The 19,115-nt window shown below is 39.2% G+C and overlaps 1 protein-coding gene across 2 annotated transcripts in view; it reads right to left on the bottom strand.

Moving 5' to 3' along the window:
- Window positions 1–13,994: 13,994 nt before the first annotated feature.
- BANK1 (B cell scaffold protein with ankyrin repeats 1) overlaps window positions 13,995–19,115 on the bottom strand; it is a 242,187-nt gene continuing 237,066 nt past the window's right edge. For both annotated transcript variants that reach the window (XM_072118549.1, XM_072118558.1), the window contains one exon: window positions 13,995–17,126. The gene's annotated coding sequence lies outside the window, so the exon portion shown is untranslated. The remainder of the gene's footprint in view (window positions 17,127–19,115) is intronic.

Here is a 19,115-nt window from a genome sequence, read left to right as displayed (position 1 = left end):
ACCTTGTCTAGGGGTAGGATCCTTTTTTTCACTATCCCTGGAATGACCTTATACATGAAAAAACAAATGTATAAAAATATGCTAATTAGTCTGAGGTGCTTCAGCCGATGTCACCGGTGAGCCTCTTGGATAGCTGATACTATAATTGATTTTAAAGGGAGCCTGTCAGCAAAAAGTGACCTAATAAATTACGATTGGTGTGTTATCAAGCAGAATAACGCCTTCCAGATCATAGTTCTTTAATAGCCCAGTGTTTCGGCATTATCCAGAAAATCTACTTTAAAGTGTAGTGTTAATTGGTTCTATAAAGTCATGGAGGTGGAGAGCTCAGCAATGAAGTCAAGCTCTCTCCTTCTAATGACAACCACTTCTCTTTAATTGACAGCCCTGCACCCAGGGACATCACAAAGCGTCTCTCGTGAGGTTTGGTGCATTATTTCAGTCCCAGCAGAGGAGACTTGACTAAACTTTCCACCTCCATGGCTTTATAAGACCAATTTACATCTCACTTCAAATTTGATTTTCTGGATTATGCCATCACACTGGGTTATGAAAGATACATGATTTGGAAAGTGTTTAGCTGCTTCGCAACATACTGGTAGCGGTAGTGCATTACTTGCTGCTCTTTTCTCTCTTTCTATAAACTTCAAAAGATTTCACTATATAATAAATATGTATAGGAGATATTTGTCCTATCCCTGTGGTTAACCCCTTCACGCTCCGCGGCGGATATATCCGCCACGGAGCGCAGTGACTTAGCGCTCAGTGGCGGATATATCCGCCACGGCGCTTATGCCGGCTCGGCTCTGGATCAGAGCCGAACCGGCATCGGGAAACACGGGGTGCCGGCTGTAACTAATAGCCGGCACCCCAGTGTAACACCCGCGATCGGAGTTGTCTCCGATCGCGGGTGCTTAACCCGTTAGATGCCGCGGTCAGCGCGACCGCGGCATCTAACAAGTATCTGGGGGGGTCTTTCCCCCACGATCGGCCCCCCCGAACCGTTTTCGGGGGGCGCCGATCGTTGCTATAGTAACTCTGGGGTCCGATCTGGACCCCAGAGTTACTAGCAAGAATTGCCAGTAAGATGGCGTCTGTGACGTCATCTTACTGGCAAAGTGCCAGCCTATGCAAGTGTATAGGCTGACACTGATAATACTCTGCAATACATCAGTATTGCAGAATATTATCATGAAGAAGCAATCAGATGATTGCTTGTTCATATCCCATGGTATAAAAGTGAAAAAGTAAAAAAAAAAGTTATTCAATAAAAAAATAAAGTCATAAATCACTAAAAATGCCCCAAACCCCCAAAACATATAAAGAGACATATAACTCAAAAAAAAAGTCTAAATCATAACACAAACCCCACATATATAGTATCACCGCGTCCGTAACAACCCGTAGAATAAAAGTAAATCATTATTGAACCCCCACGATAAACGCCGTAAAAAAAAACTGTTATAAACCCTTCAAAAATGATGATTTTTACCTTTTCAATCCCACAAAAAATGCTATAAAATGCGACCAAAAAACCATATGTACTCAGACATGATACTAGTGCAAAGTACAACATGTCCCGCAAAAAACAAGCCATCAACCAGCTCCGTAGCCAAAAACGTAACAAAGTTATGCCACTTGGAAGACGGCAATACAAAAATTATAGATTTTTCCCCACATTAGGGTTTTGTTTGACAAATTTAGTAAAACGTAAGAAAATATATTCATGTCTGGTATCCCCGTAATCGTATCGACCCATAGAATAAAGATAACATGATTATTAGTCTATACGGTGAACACCAAAAAAAAAAAAGTCAAAAATCCAGTACAGAATTGATGCTTTTCTACTCCTGCCCTCAAAAAAAGTTCCTAAATTTTCAACAATAGGTGATACCAACCCCAAAATGGTAACAATGGAAAAAGCATCTCATCCCGCAAAAAATGAGGAAACTAAAATCCTGGCAGCTGCAGCGCCCTCCTTCCCTTCTGCGCCTTGCTGTGCGCCCATAAAACAAGTCACAGCCACATGTGGGGGGTCTTTGTACTCAGGAGAAATTGCAAAACAAATTGTATGGTGGGTTTTCTCTTTTTATATTTTGGAAATGTGTAAATTTTAGTGCTAAATGAACGTATAAGGGAACAATATGACCATTCTAAATTTCACCTCCATTTTGATTCAATTACTATGAAGATCTCAAGGGGTTAACAATCTTCGTAAAAGCTGTTTCTGATAGCTTGAGGGGTGCAGATTTGAAAATGGGTAGATTATATAGGGGGTTTTGATGCTAAATATGTAAAATTTCATTCAAAACTGTATTTATCCCCAAAATAGTCAATTCTGAAAATCCGGAAAAGTGATATTCTATTTGTAAGCCGCGTGACATCAAAATAAATTATCCAGACATTTCAGAAATTATGAAAATGTAAAGTAGACAAATGGGAAATGTTATTCAGCAACTTATTTAGCTGGTAAATCTATCTGCCTGAAAACGCAATGATTTAGAATTTCGAAAATGGCAAATTTTTCAAAAAATTTATCATATTTTCTTTTTTTTGTAAATAAACGCAAAACTTATCTGCCAAAATGTACCACTAAAATGAAGTACAACATGTGGGGAAAAAACAATCTCAGAATCGTTTTGATAAGTAACAGTGTTCAAAAGTTATAACCATATAAAGCGAAGCAAGTCAGAATCCAAAATATCGGGCTGAGCCTTAAGCTGTAAAATGGCTGCGTCCTTAAGGGGTTAAAGAACATTTACCATCAGATTTACTGATGGGAGACTGTCCTCACCTGACTGCTTGTTACCTTGTCTGGGGTAGGATCCTTTTTTCATTATCCGTGGAAATGCCCATATACCGGAAAAAAAAACTTCTTAAAAATATGCTAATGAGCCTAAGGCACTCTGGACAAAGTCACCGAATCACCTTCTGGCTCAGTCGTGTTATAATCTATTCATACTCCCTTTCCTACCTCGGACAATGTAATAAGCAGTTAGGTGAAGAGAGTCTACCATCAGTAAATCTACAGGAATAGGACAAATATCTCCAATATATGTTTATTATATAATGAGGAATATTGAAGTTCATAGGAGAAAAGTTCAGCAAAGAATGCATCACTTAAATCAATGATAGTATCAGTTTACAAAATATAAGCTGTTTCATGTTATGTTCAGCATGTAGTAAATTGGAGTTTCTTTACTGATTTTATTTATCTCTTGGAATTCCAGGAAGCATGTGGGCGGACATTTATTATTGTGCATGACAATCACATCAGAATGAAGCTTTTAACAGTAATAAAATAAAACTCTAACCTATTTGATGTAGTCTATTTAAAGTAAGTATAGTGTCAATGTGATGTGACTATTGAAGGACTGAAACTATACTCTTTAAAAAAAAAATGCTCTAAACTTAGGTAATTATAAATATATTATTTAGTTATTGTACATGAAGACATGTAATAGTCAGACATGATAGTTTTCTGTAAATTGCTCATAATTTTTGGTGTTTCATTAAAGGGGATGTCTGAGACTTATTAAAAAAACAAAAGTTGGCTGGGAGGGGGGTGCTTAAAAAAATAAAGATGTACTTACCTCCAGGCACCCTCAGGGTGTCCCGTGCTGCTGTCTCTCTGGTCCGTGCCATGTAAACAAACATGGTCATGGGATCAGTGCTGGACTCAGCTTACGGCTGGCTTTGGCCATCCAGCCACACCCACCATCCCTATTCACAGCATTGTATATGTGGGACGGATGGAGGTCGGGTCCAGCCGGAAGCTGAATCCAGACTGCTCCCACAGCCATGTTTGTTTACATGCCCAGACTGGAGTTACAGCAGCGTGGGACACCCGGGGGGTGCTGGAAGGTAAGTACAGTAAGGTAAGTACAGGAAGTGCAAAGACGGCAACGACAGTTCACTTATTTATTGCAAAGTGCCAAGATGGAAATTTAAACAGCAACCTAAGGCTCCTTGCTCACAGAACCATAATCCAATATGAAAGATGAGATCTGTATCTTTAATATTACACAAAAGCATGTTTCTATAGAACAAAAGATATAGGCATCTGAAATGATCCCCTCTTTCCTTTAGCCACTTAACTTGACTCATCTCATGTGAAAATGAGTTAAAAAGAATCATATTTTCCTGAGTTATTTTTTATAGGTAAATTGGTAAGATTCCACAGAGGACATTTCTTGCCTTACGTGAGATTGCTGGTTGTTTAGTGGGGTGAAACCCGGTGACTGGTTCTCTTTAAGTCCTGTCTGGTGAATTCAGTGCTAGGACGACAATCGGGGTTCCCACTAAAAGGGCTCAGAGTGCCACCCAAAGGTTCGCCACCACTGGTTTATATGATAGATAAAATAACACAATTTCCTAGTGCACATTGCACCTTCAAGTCTTGCAGATGGTAGAACTCATATAGACCTGGATATTAGTCTTTACATTTGTATGAGCTTATATGAGGGTCCAAGCTCTCATATAGCACACAGCTCACACACAGTACACACACATATAGCACATAGATCAGATTACTCTCTGTGGCCCCCATCTGCAAAAACGTTTTGTGTAGCCCCTAAACCTTTCAATGTTGCCCTTCAACAGCTCAGCTTTCTTCTCTAATAATGTTTTGCCGTAGTCGGTTGGTTGCAGTGCATCCAACACGGCCATTGTTGTGCTGAGACCCATCTCAGTAGGGCAGTGTGCAGTGATGGCAGTTACACATCATCTTTACTATGGTAACAGAGCAGGACAATCTGTTAGATCATCATTGGGAGCAAAGCATGAGATTGAGGAGCTGTCACTGAAAACGGAAGGAAAATGGGAGTTGTAGTTGGCGTCCGACTTGGAGATAACTCCACCTTTGTTTTTGTATCAGACGTTCATATTCCCAGAATAGCTAATAAGTTATTATAAGCTAAAATTCTCTATAATACACTGCCTACACTGCATTTTCAAAGTGACAGGTTACCTTTAATTGTGTAGCATATATTGCTCATTTACTGTATTTATTCAGTTGGATGTCATTCACTAGAAAACATAGACATTCACATACATAGCTAAGGTATTGCATAGCCATCCCAGTCCCCTTCTGACATATTTAGGAATTAGGAAATATTTAGGAATTTTTTTTAGGAAACTTTGCAACTTTGCACCGACTGTTTTGCAAATACTTTAAAGGGGTTGGCCACTTTACCTCATATTTTTTGTGTAAAGATGGGGGATTGGATATTAGATAATTAATCAATATACATCTTTTGAAAGTTCTGCTCCACTTTCTTGATATGTGAAGTATAGCCTCCGGTATTTTACCTCATCAGCCAGACATTCCTGTCTCAAAACACAAAACTCAGGTTGACAGTAACTGTGTAACCTTGAGTAACTATTTCCAAATATGACTGAGCTGAAAATTGCCAATAGTCCCAAAGTGCCACAAAAGTTGTAAATACAAAGTGGGTCAAAGAGCTCACTGGTTCTGATTCACACTAACCTGTCCACACTGGACTGCTGAATATGCTGCCTACAAACAGATCCCTCGGAAACAGCGAACCAACTTACTACCTTACGCTGCTTAAGCGATTCTACCTCTTACTCAGGGGCAACAAGCAACAATTGTGCACTACCGGTTTCTTAATATATAATTTAGTGATTCTTTTATTATGCTCACAAACAATTATCTTGTTAAAAGACCTTTTATTTTAAAAGCATAAAAATCTCTTACAGTGGTATGGAAAGTATTCAGATGCCAAATTTGTTTTATTGCAGCCAGTTGGTAAGATCAAAAAAGTTCTTTTTTTCTCATTAATGTACACTCTGGGGGACATGTATCATTATTTCTGCTAGTCAAATTATCTCATTTGTCGTATATGTGACTTTTTGCAACTGTTCACTTGTCATTTTCAAGTATGCACCTTTTGCAGTGTGCATTATGTATCTTAGTTTCCCAGATGTTCCGTGCAACTTTTCACTTATAAAACAAAACCTATTATTCTTCCTCTCAAAAAGAGTGGAAGGAAAAAAATCCAACACTATGATACAGTTGGAAACAAAGGAAGTGGTAATGGTAAGATATATTTTATTTAAATCAAAATACAGATATCAAATGACAAACACTGGTTAAAAATGATTCTACCCCAAGGGGGGACACAAGATGAGGTTGCACTCCAAACAACAAGATCATCGGGAAAATTAAATGTGAGTTACAGACACCAAGGGCCTTAGTCTAGTATGAAATGGGAAGTATAGGGCCACTGTCGATTAGATAAAGCTTAATACTGAGCAGAAATGCATAAACATACATAATCCCTAAGTGCAGTGTACCTTACCCATATTGAGGATGATCGTTGTCCGGAGTGGCAACGCCCCGACGCGCGTTTCGGCTGACTTGCAGCCTTCAGCCTTCGTCTTATGTATCACTTTTTTTGCTTATTTTTGCAACTGGTCCAGGGCAGGTGCAAAGGAAGAATATTTTTCCATGGACTCTCTTTTAACATGTAAATTGGAATTATTTCACATGCTTTAAATGTTTCAAATTTTGTACAGGTCACACGTCACATTTTAATTGCTCTTTAATTGCATTTTGAAACCTGTTACAACAGCTGAGGAGAGGTGATTTGCCTAATTACATTACTGTTAACATTTGCATTTATGCAATATAAACGTGACATTAACGCATGTGTTAACATCGCGTTTAGTATGCATTTTGTAAATGAAAATGTTAACAGTAATGTAATTAGGCAAATCACCTCTCCTCAGCTGTTGTAACAAGTTTCAAAATACAATCAAAATGCAACGTGTGCCCGCAGCCTCATATGTTGTCATCTCCCTGGGGTGGGACTAGAGTGCTTAAAAATGCAGGACACAGCCTCAAATCCCAAATTAACAGGAGTGTCCACTCCTGCACTTAACCCCCTCACATGGCTTGTGTCCATGTGGATTTGAGACAATTGCAACAAAAAGTCTCAAAAAGAAGCCAAAATTTGTGCCTGCCAGGATAGGAAAAACTGAACATGTATCACAAGTAAAAAGACATGATTATACATAAGGCGCAAAAAAGAGATGCCAAATGTCTCAAAAATTCACCGCAGAAAGACAAAACTATGACACATATCCCCCTCTGTGTCCTATCTTGACAGAAAAAAATAAAATGTAAATGTATTTTTGCTAATTTATTAAACAAGAAAAACTAAAATATCACATGGTCAAAAGTATTCAGACCCTTTGTTGTGACACTCATATTTAAATCACATGCTGTCAATTTGCTTCTGATCCTCCTTGAGATGGTTCTACTCTGCCGATGCCCCTGCTGCCCCGATGTCTCTCCGTGCTGCTGCCCCGATGTCTCTCTGTGCTGCTGCCCCAATGTCTCTCTGTGCTGCTGCCCCGATGTCTCTCCGTGCTGCTGCCCCGATGTCTCTCCGTGCTGCTGCCCCGATGTTTCTCCATGCTGCTGCCCCGATGTCTCTCCGTGGTGCTGCCCCGATGTCTCTCCGTGGTGCTGCCCCGATGTCTCTCCGTGGTGCTGCCCCGATGTCTCTCCGTGGTGCTGCCCCGATGTCTCTCCGTGGTGCTGCCCCGATGTCTCTCCGTGCTGCTGCCCCGATGTCTCTCCGTGCTGCTGCCCCGATGTCTCTCCGTGCTGCTGCCCCGATGTCTCTCCGTGCTGCTGCCCCAATGTCTCTCCTTGCTGCTGCCCCGATGTTTCTCCGTGCTGCTGCCCCGATATCTCTCTGTGCTGCTGCCCCAGTTTCTCCGTGCTGCTGCCCCGGTGTCTCCATGCTGCTGCCCTGGTGTCTCCGTGCTGTTGCCCCGGTGTCTCCGTGCTGCTGCTCCCCGGTGTCTCTGTGCTGCTCCCCATGTTCTTCAATGTGTTCTTCACACATATATATATATTGTTCTTCACATACTATTTTGTTCGCACCGTTCCGCGCGTATCTCCCGACAAGTAAGCAGATGTGCTGAACATCTGTAATCTATTCTTCACTGGGTTTTTCACTGGGTTTTTCACTTAAATGATCCTGTGTTCACTGTGTTCACTGTTTTTATTCTATTCTTCACTGTTCTTCACTGTGTTTTTTAATTAAATGCTCGATCTTGAGCAGGGGAAATACTCGTCCGAGCAACGAGCCGTTTCGAGTACCTTAATACTCGAACGAGCATCGAGCTCGGACGAGTATACTCTCTCATCTCTACAGAGGATCCCCAAATCCAGGTGTGAAAAACTTGTCGCATGACTCCCAAGAAGACTCATGGCTGTACTAGCTCAAAGGGTGGTTCTGCTCAATACTGAGCAAAGGGTCTGAATATGGACGACCATGTGATATTTCAGTTTTTGTTTAATAAATTAGCAAAAATAACTACATTTCTGCTTTTTCTGCCAAGATGGGGTGCAGAGAGAGTAAAAAAATTATCTTTTTTGATGTTATTAATTGACTGCAATGAAACAAAGAGTGAAAAATTGAAAAGGGATCTGAATACTTACCGTACCCACTGTATCTATCATATGATGATGTGACTAGTGTGCAGAGCCCGACTTGATTGAGCCATTAGTGGCTTCATCCAGCGTATGCATGGTGAGGATTGGAGAGGCATCAGTGGCACCATTGGAGAGGATTGGAGAGGCATGCAAATCTACCATCAAAATCAAACATGACAAACAGGGGACACTTTTCAATTGATCCAGGCACCATGAAAGTGGTAATCTTCTTATATTTCTTATCCATGGCCTTCTTCCTTCTAAAATCAACTTTTATAATTATGCTAATGGGCTTGAAGGGCGAAAGCTTCATAGGCTATTAGACTGTCTCCCCCTTGCCCCTGCTCCTTCAGCATTTCCTCTTCCTCTGCCTCATGTAATCTCACTCAAACTCACTGATCAGCAAGTTCGGCACTATTCTGTTTCGTGGGAAAACCCCTTTAAGTGTAAATTGTAAAAGTATATTAGTGGTATACAGAAATCTTCATATGTTAGACTGAGACTATATCTGTTGAGGAATGTTTTGTTTTTCAGATGCCTCGTCACTAAGTATACGCTGTATAATGGGCCAAGCAAACGAACAGATGGCACAATAAAATATTTATTATTCTGTGATTTGTTCTGTAAAGATTTTGTAGAATGTACAATGCAATTTTGGTGAAATATATTACGGCAGTTGTGTTTCAGATGCAGCACACGGCTACATTTAGAGTCTTTAATGAGACTCATTTATCAAAGAAGTATACTTTGTTGCAAATGAACCTTACATAACAAACGTAATTTCAAAGACTGAAAAACCTTTGGGGCTACTTTGTTTGAAAGAGTTGAATGATAGAATTGCCTATACTCCAGAAGAGGTGTGTGCCATGATACATTGAAATATTTGGAGTAGCCAAGTTGTGTGGGATTAGGAAGCAAAAGGGACATAATATTTTCTCTCACACATGCAGGCAAAATGAAACATATAAACTTGACATGCATTATGCTAGCTAAAATCACATCATTCATCACATCCATTATTCTTGTGATAACAATAAAAGAAGCCAATGCAAGATCTGTATAAAATCATCACTATAAAGTTTAGCTAGATCAGATACATACTGCTAAGCTGATCCTAAAGCCTAAAAGATCTCAGTTTAGAATCGTGACCATTAAGGCTTTGGTATTCTGAATATATATTATGAATTATTTACTGAATAGTTTGGAAGTAAAATTAGGAAACAAAATGACAAAAGTTGAATAACATTTTTTATTTTAAATCAGATTGATCTATATTAGTTTTACATTTTTTTTTTTAAAACAAGACAGTACTAACAGAAAAACCCTAATTGGGAAAAAAAACATCCTATCCCACCCTGTCTACCTAACTAGCCTGGTTCCACGCAGCTTTCTCCATCTGAAATCCTAGGATGGGTCTTGTCTCTTAACTCCTGTCTTATGGGATAACATAGGTCATGCCCCAGCCCTTCAACTCTCATTCAAACATACACAGTCATTCACACCTGGCACTCATGTCCCCCAGTGTAATCCTTCCTCTCCATAATGCTTGTGATGCCAATCCCGGTGTATCAAACCCCTCACTCCACAATTTGTCTTTTGGAACATTGCACGTTCGTTTAGCAACATCCCATTCGCTTTGATAAGGAATTCTGCCTCAGTGGGCGACACAGCCTGTATCCAGTGGGCCGCTATTGTCTTTCACACTACCAATAAGAGGCGAACAACAGCTGTTTTACCTCTCTTAGTCAACTGCACTTCCTCCATATATCCAAGCACACACAGCAGTATGTTTCTAGGTGATTGTGTAGAAAAAAAACTTATCAAGAATGTCCAGCACTCCTGACCTCAAGGAGGACAAGTGTGTGCAGGTCCACAACATGTGAGCCATATCTGCAGGATCTTCCCCATACTTTGGGCAGGTTTCATCAGGACGGATTCCTATGTCATGCAAGAGTTTAGGCATGCGATAAGAATGGTGTAGGATATGCATTTGAGACAGCCTTCCAGACTCACTAATGGACATAAACAGGATCGATTCCCCTCCCATTGGTCATCAGCAATGTCATCTGCATCCCTTTCCCACTTCTGCCTAACTCTAAGGGGATGGCTGTCCAAAAATGTATCTAGCAAGAGTCGGTATATCAAAAGATATTAGTCCTGGTAGATGAGTCGCATTGGTCACACACCGAATAATTGGGTCTTGGTTTCTAGAGAAGTTAGTAATTTTTGAGCATCAAATGCGTGGCGCACCTGTAAGCATCCATATAAGCTGCTGTGTGGCAAGGATAGCTCCTCCTGCAGCTGTTTAAATGATTTAATGCTCCCATCCTTGCATAGCTACGAAAATTTGACCGGGCCCACTGAGATCCAATACGCGCTATCCTCTATTTTTGCAAATTCCCCAAGAGTCCCATTGTGCCATAAACAGGCATATTCTGTAAAACATGTAATCCCTCTGAGTTGCTTCAATTTCCCCCATAGGGTATATTAATGAGTTTCATCGTCGGAAGCCAATCAGATTCCCGGTGGAAGCTCCCCCCATCCAAGGTCATCAGTAGCTTTGTGGTGCCTAAATAATAACTAACCATCCCTTCTGATACCCCTACCATTCTATCAGCCCCCCACCCCCATCGGTGTTGGAGCTGTGCTGCAAGGCAGTAGAGCCATGGATTTGGGAGGGCTAATCTCCTGCTCGTCTTTGAGTGCTGCAATGTTTCCAACTTGATGACGGGGTGTTTACGTCCCCACATCAAATCTCTGAAAAGGGCATTGATCCTATAAAATCTGTTAAGGGGAATCCATGTTGGGGCACTGTGTAACGCATAAAGTAGCTGGGGCATCACCACCATATTTACAAGGTTCAGGCTGCCTGTTACCAGCAAGGGAAGCTTACACCCTTCTATCTTAGCTCAAATTTTAGTGAGAAGTGGTGTCAAATTAAGTTCTTCAAGATCCCATACACACGGAGAGACCTCAATGCCCAAGTATTTAAATCTAGAGACCACTGATATGGGGGCCACCAATCCTGCCAAGCCATCAAGGCCAATTTGTGCCAATTAATAGTGAGCCCTGATAGGGATCCAAATTCTTAAAGCAGTCGCATCACTGCTGCCAAGGAGGGTCCCGTATCTCCCAGAAACAATAGAGCATCATCCAAGTATAACGCCATTTTATTGTGTAACTCGCCATTTCAAAACCCCTCAATATCTGGAGACACCCAAACCACAGCCACCAGAGGCTCTATAGCAATGAAAAACGGCATAGGGGACAAGGGGCAGCCTTGATGTGTCCCCTAGTAAGGGGAAACCATTCCAACAGTTGGCCGTTTGCCCATATCCTCGGCCGGGGATGCAGAATACAGTACTCTAACCCAGGAGATGAAGCTAGGCTAAAAGCCCATAGCCCACATGACCTTCCAAAGGTATGACCATTCAACACTATCAAACGCCTTTGCGCCATCTAGCGCTAAAACTGCTCTCTGGCCAAAATTCATAGTATCATAGTATATAAGGCTGGAAAAAGACACAAGTCCATCAAGTTCAACCTTTAAGAATTAAATAAACCCGTGATATTTTTTCTCTCCAGAAAGGCATCCAGGCCTCTCTTGAACATGTACATAGAGTCCGCCATAACAACCTCCTGCGGCAGAGAGTTCCATAGTATCACTGCTCGTACAGTAAAGAACCTTTGTCTATGTTGATGGTAAAATCACCTCTCCTCTAGGCGCAGAGGATGCCCCCTTGTCCTGGTCACAGGCTTAGGTATAAAATGATCTTTGGATAGATCCTTGTACTGTCCGTTCAGGTATTTGTACATTGTAATGATGTCTCCCCTCAGTCGTCTTTTTTCTAAACTGAATAATCCCAAATTTTGTAATCTGTCAGTGTATTCTAATCCCCCCATTCCTCTAATAATCCTGGTTGCTCTCCTCTGCACCCGTTTCAACTCTACTATATCCTTTTTATACACTGGTGCCCAAAACTGTACGCAATATTCCATGTGTGGTCTCACAAGGGATTTGTATAAGGGCAAAACTTTATCATGAGAATCTATTTCTCTCTTGATACATCCCATAATTTTATTTGCTTTAGCAGCAGCCACCTGGCTCTGGTCACTAAAATTAAGTTTACCATCCACCAATACCCCCAAGTCCTTTTCAGCTAAAGTTTTACCCAGTAATTGACTGTTTAGAACATAATTATACTTATTGTTTCCATGGCCCAAGTGCATAACTTTACATTTATCTACATTAAACCTCATCAACCATTTCTCTGCCCACTCCTCAAGCTTCCACAAATCCCTCTGTAATGCTAAACTATCGACCTCAGTATTTATTACTTTACACAGCTTAGTATCATCTGCAAATATTGAAACGTGACTGTGTAAACCCACTACAAGGTTATTAATAAAAATATTAAAAATATTGTCTGCGGAGATCAGTAAACTGAGTAGCAATCTCCGGATATCGATAGAGGTCGATTTCTGGGGCATAAAGTCTGTTTGGTCTGAATGAATGATGGATGAAATGACTCATACTAATCGATTAGACAGAGCCTTGGCTAGTATTTTTTCATTAGTGGACAATAAAGAAATGGGTCTATGTGACTCATGCACAATAATGGTTTCCTGCATCAACCGGGGCAGGTCCCCTTTCTAAAAGGACTCCTCAAAAACCTTTATTAACTTAGGTAAAAGGATTCCCCCAAATTTAGTAACAATTTTTTTTAATATTCACAGTAAACAATATTTAGTGAAACAGGCTTTATTTTGCAAAAGTATTTAAGGATACACATGTATGGTTTTAATCCCAATGGGTCACATGATATCTTTAACATAATATATATACAGTCAGAGAGTCATGTAAGAAAGAAATGGCAAAATAGTGGGTTTTTTGCATTCCTCCAAAAAATAATAAAAGTTAACTAATAAGTCATATGCTAAAATTATGTTATTTAATGTATGACTTGTACCATCTGTGACAAAGTCACTATTGAATTGGAGAGAAAATGAGTGTTCATGTGTATTACAGCGACTAGAATGTGAATTGGGTCAAACTGGAAGCTGTTTTCCATGTGTTGGTCTCTTGAAAGATCTGGGACAGGACTCTAATTGCTGTAGTGGAGACAAATGTGATCACTGCTCCAGACCAAAGCTTCCAGATTCTAATGGGTCTAACAATGCACCAGGTGTGCAATCCCTTAAAGAAGGGTGTGGAGCAGTCAGAAGGAGCTCTCTACCTGGAGACACAGAAGCTGGAATGAGTGAGAGCCACACATGATTGACAAAGAGTTATTGAACGTATGTTTCATGCTGGCAGGGAGAAGCCCTCCAGTGGCTAGTGAGGGCCGCCAAGGGTATAGTTAGAGCCGGGCAGGCAAGGATTTTTTTGATGTTTTGTTTGATACTGGTGTTTTCTGGAATAAATGCACAGTTTTCAACTTGAATCCTGCTGTCCATGAGAGCTTTGTCATTGCCGACCCCCACATTTGAGCTGAACCCCTACACACCACAAAACAAGTCCTTTTTCAAATTAATTAATGGAAATCTTTTTTTTTTACAAATGTTCTGTTGCATTTCATTCACAAAATTTGCTATTACAGTACAAATTTAGTAAAGCATAAAAAGAACACAAACGTGTCTGTGATGACAGTAACTCATAAAGATGAAACGTTATTTATGTATAAATTTATAACCTTAACAAACAACATAATATTAATAATAATACATCTTTATTTATATAGCGCCATCATATTCTGCAACGTTTTACAAATAATAAACAAAATGGTACCAACAATACACAAAACCAAGCAATATCATCAGAAAAATAATCTAAATATATAGCAATAGAACAATGAAAGAATTTCTAGGTTGCTCAAGGGTCAAAACATATTCTGTTTGGGTTTCTTTAACTACAGTAGACAGAATTGTGAACACTTCTTAGTTATAGTATCAAATGTAAGGCTTATTTCTAAATTACTGCTTTTTACAGATACACTGTTGTGCCAACAAATAGGATACAGTAGCAATTAATATGTAAATATCTGCATAAAACTGGGTACAGTATCATTCCAAAATATATAAAAGTAAATGAGGAATATAAAATGTGCTGGCCTCAGTAAAATGTAGCTGCTGCTACATCATCATATTCACCTAGTAATCAGAACTATAAATCTTATATCCATAAAATATATGAAAAGAAAATTAATATGTTAATTTAACACAAATGAATACCATGTCTAGGATCTAGAGAAATAGAGACTTTGCCGAAAGTAATTATGGTAGGTATTTTCTAATGCAACGTTCATCCATACATGTATATTGCAGGGATACAACTTCACTCTTACAGTATAAGTTAATTTGGTCTTTCTTTCACAAGTGTATTGACTTGTAAACAGTGTTTTTTTCTACTGGTACCATGGGTGTGGTTGGGATTACAACAGTTTGCCAAAAACTATAGAAACAACTTTATATAGTCTGTAGTCAGCAACATCTGTATTAGACTGTTTATGATTTGATAAAGCCAATGGGGGGATTTATCAAGCTTTACACTGGATTAGGCGCGAGGCAAGGTATTGTGACTCCCCCCCAACATTCCCATTTGCCACCTCTACACCATATGAGCTCTGGGAGGGGCATGGAGTGGGCCATGCCACGCTGCAGTGGAGTGGAGTTGTGTGGTTGAAATAATAAGAGGCGAGAGTCTCTTAGTATATTTAGCGCAACCTAAGGAACGGGATGAACATCAAGAGCTGGTGCAAGAGAAGTACCAACGCTTGATAAATCCCTCCACCTATGTTTATATAGCTTATTTTCCAGCAACCTTTAATAGTGTAATACTGTAGTACTACTTTACCAAAGTATGGCAATGTTACTTAGCATTCAGATCAATTGATCCTTAGAGCACAAGGTATCGCAAAAAGAAAATAATGTATCTCACCAGATTTTTTAAAATTATTTTTTGATAAAACAATAGAATTTTTACAGGGTGTACTTACTTTTTCCCATAAGTTTACACTGAAATATATTGGGGCACATTTACTTACCCGTCCGGAGGAGTTTATGAAGTATGGAGTGTCCAATGATAATACACTCTGCCGCGATTCCCTAAGATTGCGCGCCTGATATCCTGCCTGTGTTGCTTCCCGCTCAGGTCTGACAGAGTTTAACTTCTTCTTTCTGGTGCATGTAAGTGCTTGATCTTGTGACACAATTTGAAAGTTAAATCCCGCGCTCAGTCAAAATCAGTCGGATCGTCCGATGGCCCACCCCCCGATTTCTGTTGCATGAAAGCCAGCGCAGCTGCACCACGATCTGATCGCGTATGACCCAATCCCCAATTAAGTACTTGTCACAGCAGCACAAATCCCGAAAACTTCAAAAATCCAATGAAAGTGCGATCCACAGACCCTTAATTAATAAACCCCATTGCTTTGTGCTATTAAACTTTTATTTGCTTTCACTTAGTTTTTGCTGGTAGGTTGCAATTAGTAGTAAATCCATATATATATATATGATTGGATTAGGGGACAACAAATCTATATAAAATACAACCTTTATGTATGTGTGAGCTAAAAACATATAGTAGGACACCCCTATAAAAGATCTTCAATCTACAGACCTTTAAGACATCCCAAGTTTAATTTTACTCAATGATATGAGCAATAGGATCAGAACATGAGTGGGAAAGCCCAAGACAGCCCTCCACTATGTTCTACGATGAGTCAGTATAGACTGTATTGCAGTACCGAACCATTTGAGTATTGTTAGATGTACTGGAAGTATTGGATACAACTGTTCTTCTGTGTCTTTGTCTAGAAAGTGGCTTCATATCACACCTCCAAAGTCTGTATACATGTTACTGTATAGTATACATGTTATATTGTCTCTTGATATAAAATTAGGATAAACGTGTCAGGACTATTCTATCAAGATCAAAGGAGAACAACCTAGTATTGAGCTGCATGTCTTAGGGAAAACTGTTCAAGCAGCTGTCTTATTTTTTACTGTTGTTTTCCATAGTTTTTCTTTTATTATAGCCATACCAGAGCTTGCATTTTGGAATAAATCAGATTTATTGATGCACTTGTGTTAGCCCTTCTTGTAGGGTCTTGTGATGCTCATGCCTTCATTAGATCACTTGCTGTCCTGGAGAGAAGATGCCAATTGTTATCATGAAAAGGACTCGCCTCTTCTAACGAACCCTCACAAATGCTAGAGCTAATGAGCACCACCAAGGTGCTACGCTGCTCCCTGCTCCTATCAGGCATTCTCACAAAGAGATTAGAGAATTCAAATACAAAATCTTTCAATGGGAAACTGTAGATGGAAAATGGCAATTTAAGGCAAGCTACATATCAAGACTGTGTGCAATACATTACACATTTACACTACACCTTTTACTGTTTCGAAGTGAAGTAAATCTATAAAAATGTTCCCAATTTAAATAAAAAGAGATATAAGAAGCTTTCCTAAACACAGCATAATCATTGTAAAAATAGTTATAGTTAGAAATTTGCCAAGTTTTACATTATACAATAGTGAAGCTTTATTCAGTAAAGTCCTCCTTCAATGTCAGTATGAGCTCTTCCAAAATATTTTCATTTCATCAGTAGAGCTTTGGATTCTTTGGAACACCACTTCTGTCAGCCAAAACCTATAAAGTGAAAGGAATTTTGTTGATTATACATGTACGCTACAGGACTAATGGTTAGAAGAATCCATAGCTAGAAGGTTGGTGAGCTTTAGAGTAGCCCGTTAGATTATTAAAAAAAATGTTGAAATTAACAAAATAAGGTTCCCACTGAAGTTACCAATAGTCTATGATTATTATCTTACTTATTAGCAATAGAATAGCTTAGTTCACTAGCATTTTAACCCCTTATTGATCACGTAGGTTTTGTTTTTGGTGTTTCCATTTTTCATTCCTTGTATTTAAAAATCCATAACTTTTTTAAATTTCCTCTTTACAGAGCTGTTAGAGTGCTTGTTTTCAGCCTAACAAATTTTGCTTTGTGGTGACGGCAATTCATATTCCATTCCGGTTAATCGGATGCTGCAAAAAAATTCCAAATGCAATGAAAGTTTCGAAAAAACACAAGTTTCTTTTGGATACAGTTTTCAGCTTACACTGTACACTCTCTACTTTATTCCTTGGGTTAGTACGATCATAGCAATACCAAATTTATGTGACTTTTCTTATGTTTTAATAGATTTTAAACATTTTTTGACATCAATAACTTTTTCATACTTTGGCGTACATAGCTATGTTAGGTGTCATTTTTTTGGGAAAGGGATGACGTTTTCATTACTACTATTACTACCATTTTACATGTTGATAGATCAGGACTTTTGTTCTAACATGTTTGATACCTAACATGTTAATGGCATTATTTGTTTATTTTATATCAGTTCAGGGGAAAGGGGGGTAATTAGAATATTTAAGTTGTTTAAAATTTTTATTTATTTTTTTACGTTTTTAAAAATTACTTTTAAGACCTCGAAGGGTACTTTAAGAACCCTTTGGAACACTGTTATACTGCTGATTGACAAGTCCCGGAGTCTCATACAGACTCCAGGCTGCCATTGAAACAGATGCTCACTCCCCAATGACGTCATGAGGAGCAACGATCACATCCAAAATGGAAGTGCAGGATAATACCTGTGGTCGGTGCCAGCAATAAGCAGTGGGAATAATGCAGCCAACACCATGTATGTCATACATCCTTAACAGCATTATGGCGTACATGCGCTAAGAGTTTAAAGACATTTCGAGGCTGGTTTTTAAGACCCAGGGGCTACAATTAACTGCATTTCTTTGCTTGCATTAACTGCAATCTGTAGATGGATATGGTGAGAGCAGTGATTCTATACAGCAAATAATATACAGTATCTCTGGTAATTATATTTAGTGAATGATTTAATATTCCCTAGCATGATTGATATAATAAAGTCTGTAGAACAAAGCATAACAACAAGACTGGCTCCAGTGGTCATATGCCACCCGGTGTATAACCAATCCCCTGCTGCGGCTGCAGTGGTAGATCACCTTGGGAACACAAGCTAAGTATAGTATGTTGTGTTATTTTAATTAGTCTCCATCAAGTGCAGTCACCTCAGCAAAACTACTGAATGGGTTTCTAAAAGTAAGAGATTGTTGCATCTGATCTACAGAGGAAATTTTTGTCTAATAAATACATAATATTAGACATCCAATTCACCAATAGAGAATTACACAGGAATGTATGGAAAGGATTGCCATAAATGTAAGTTGTATTTAGCTAATCTGTATTGCTAACGTTTCATCAGAAATTAATCTACCAAACCACTGCCAGTAAATTTCAAGCAACACATCAAGATCATGTTTCTTTCATGTTCCAATGTGTTGTCATCATCCAACAAATCAAATGAGATGTTAACCCCTTAACGACCTGGCCCTTTTTTATTTTTTCATTTCCATTTTTCACTCCCCACCTTCAAAAATCTATAACTTTTTATTTTTTAACGTAAAGAGGTTTGTGAAACCTTGTTGTTTTCTGTGTAACAAATTGCACTTCATAGTGATGGTATTTAATATTCTATGCCGTGTACTGGGAAATGGGAAAAAAATTCCAAATGCAGTCAAAATGGTGAAAAAAAAGCATTT

Source organism: Engystomops pustulosus, chromosome 1 (assembly GCF_040894005.1).
Source record: "Engystomops pustulosus chromosome 1, aEngPut4.maternal, whole genome shotgun sequence".
NCBI lineage: Eukaryota > Metazoa > Chordata > Amphibia > Anura > Leptodactylidae > Engystomops > Engystomops pustulosus.
Note: the sequence above shows the minus strand (reverse complement) of the source record. Positions and strands in the feature narration are given on the sequence as shown.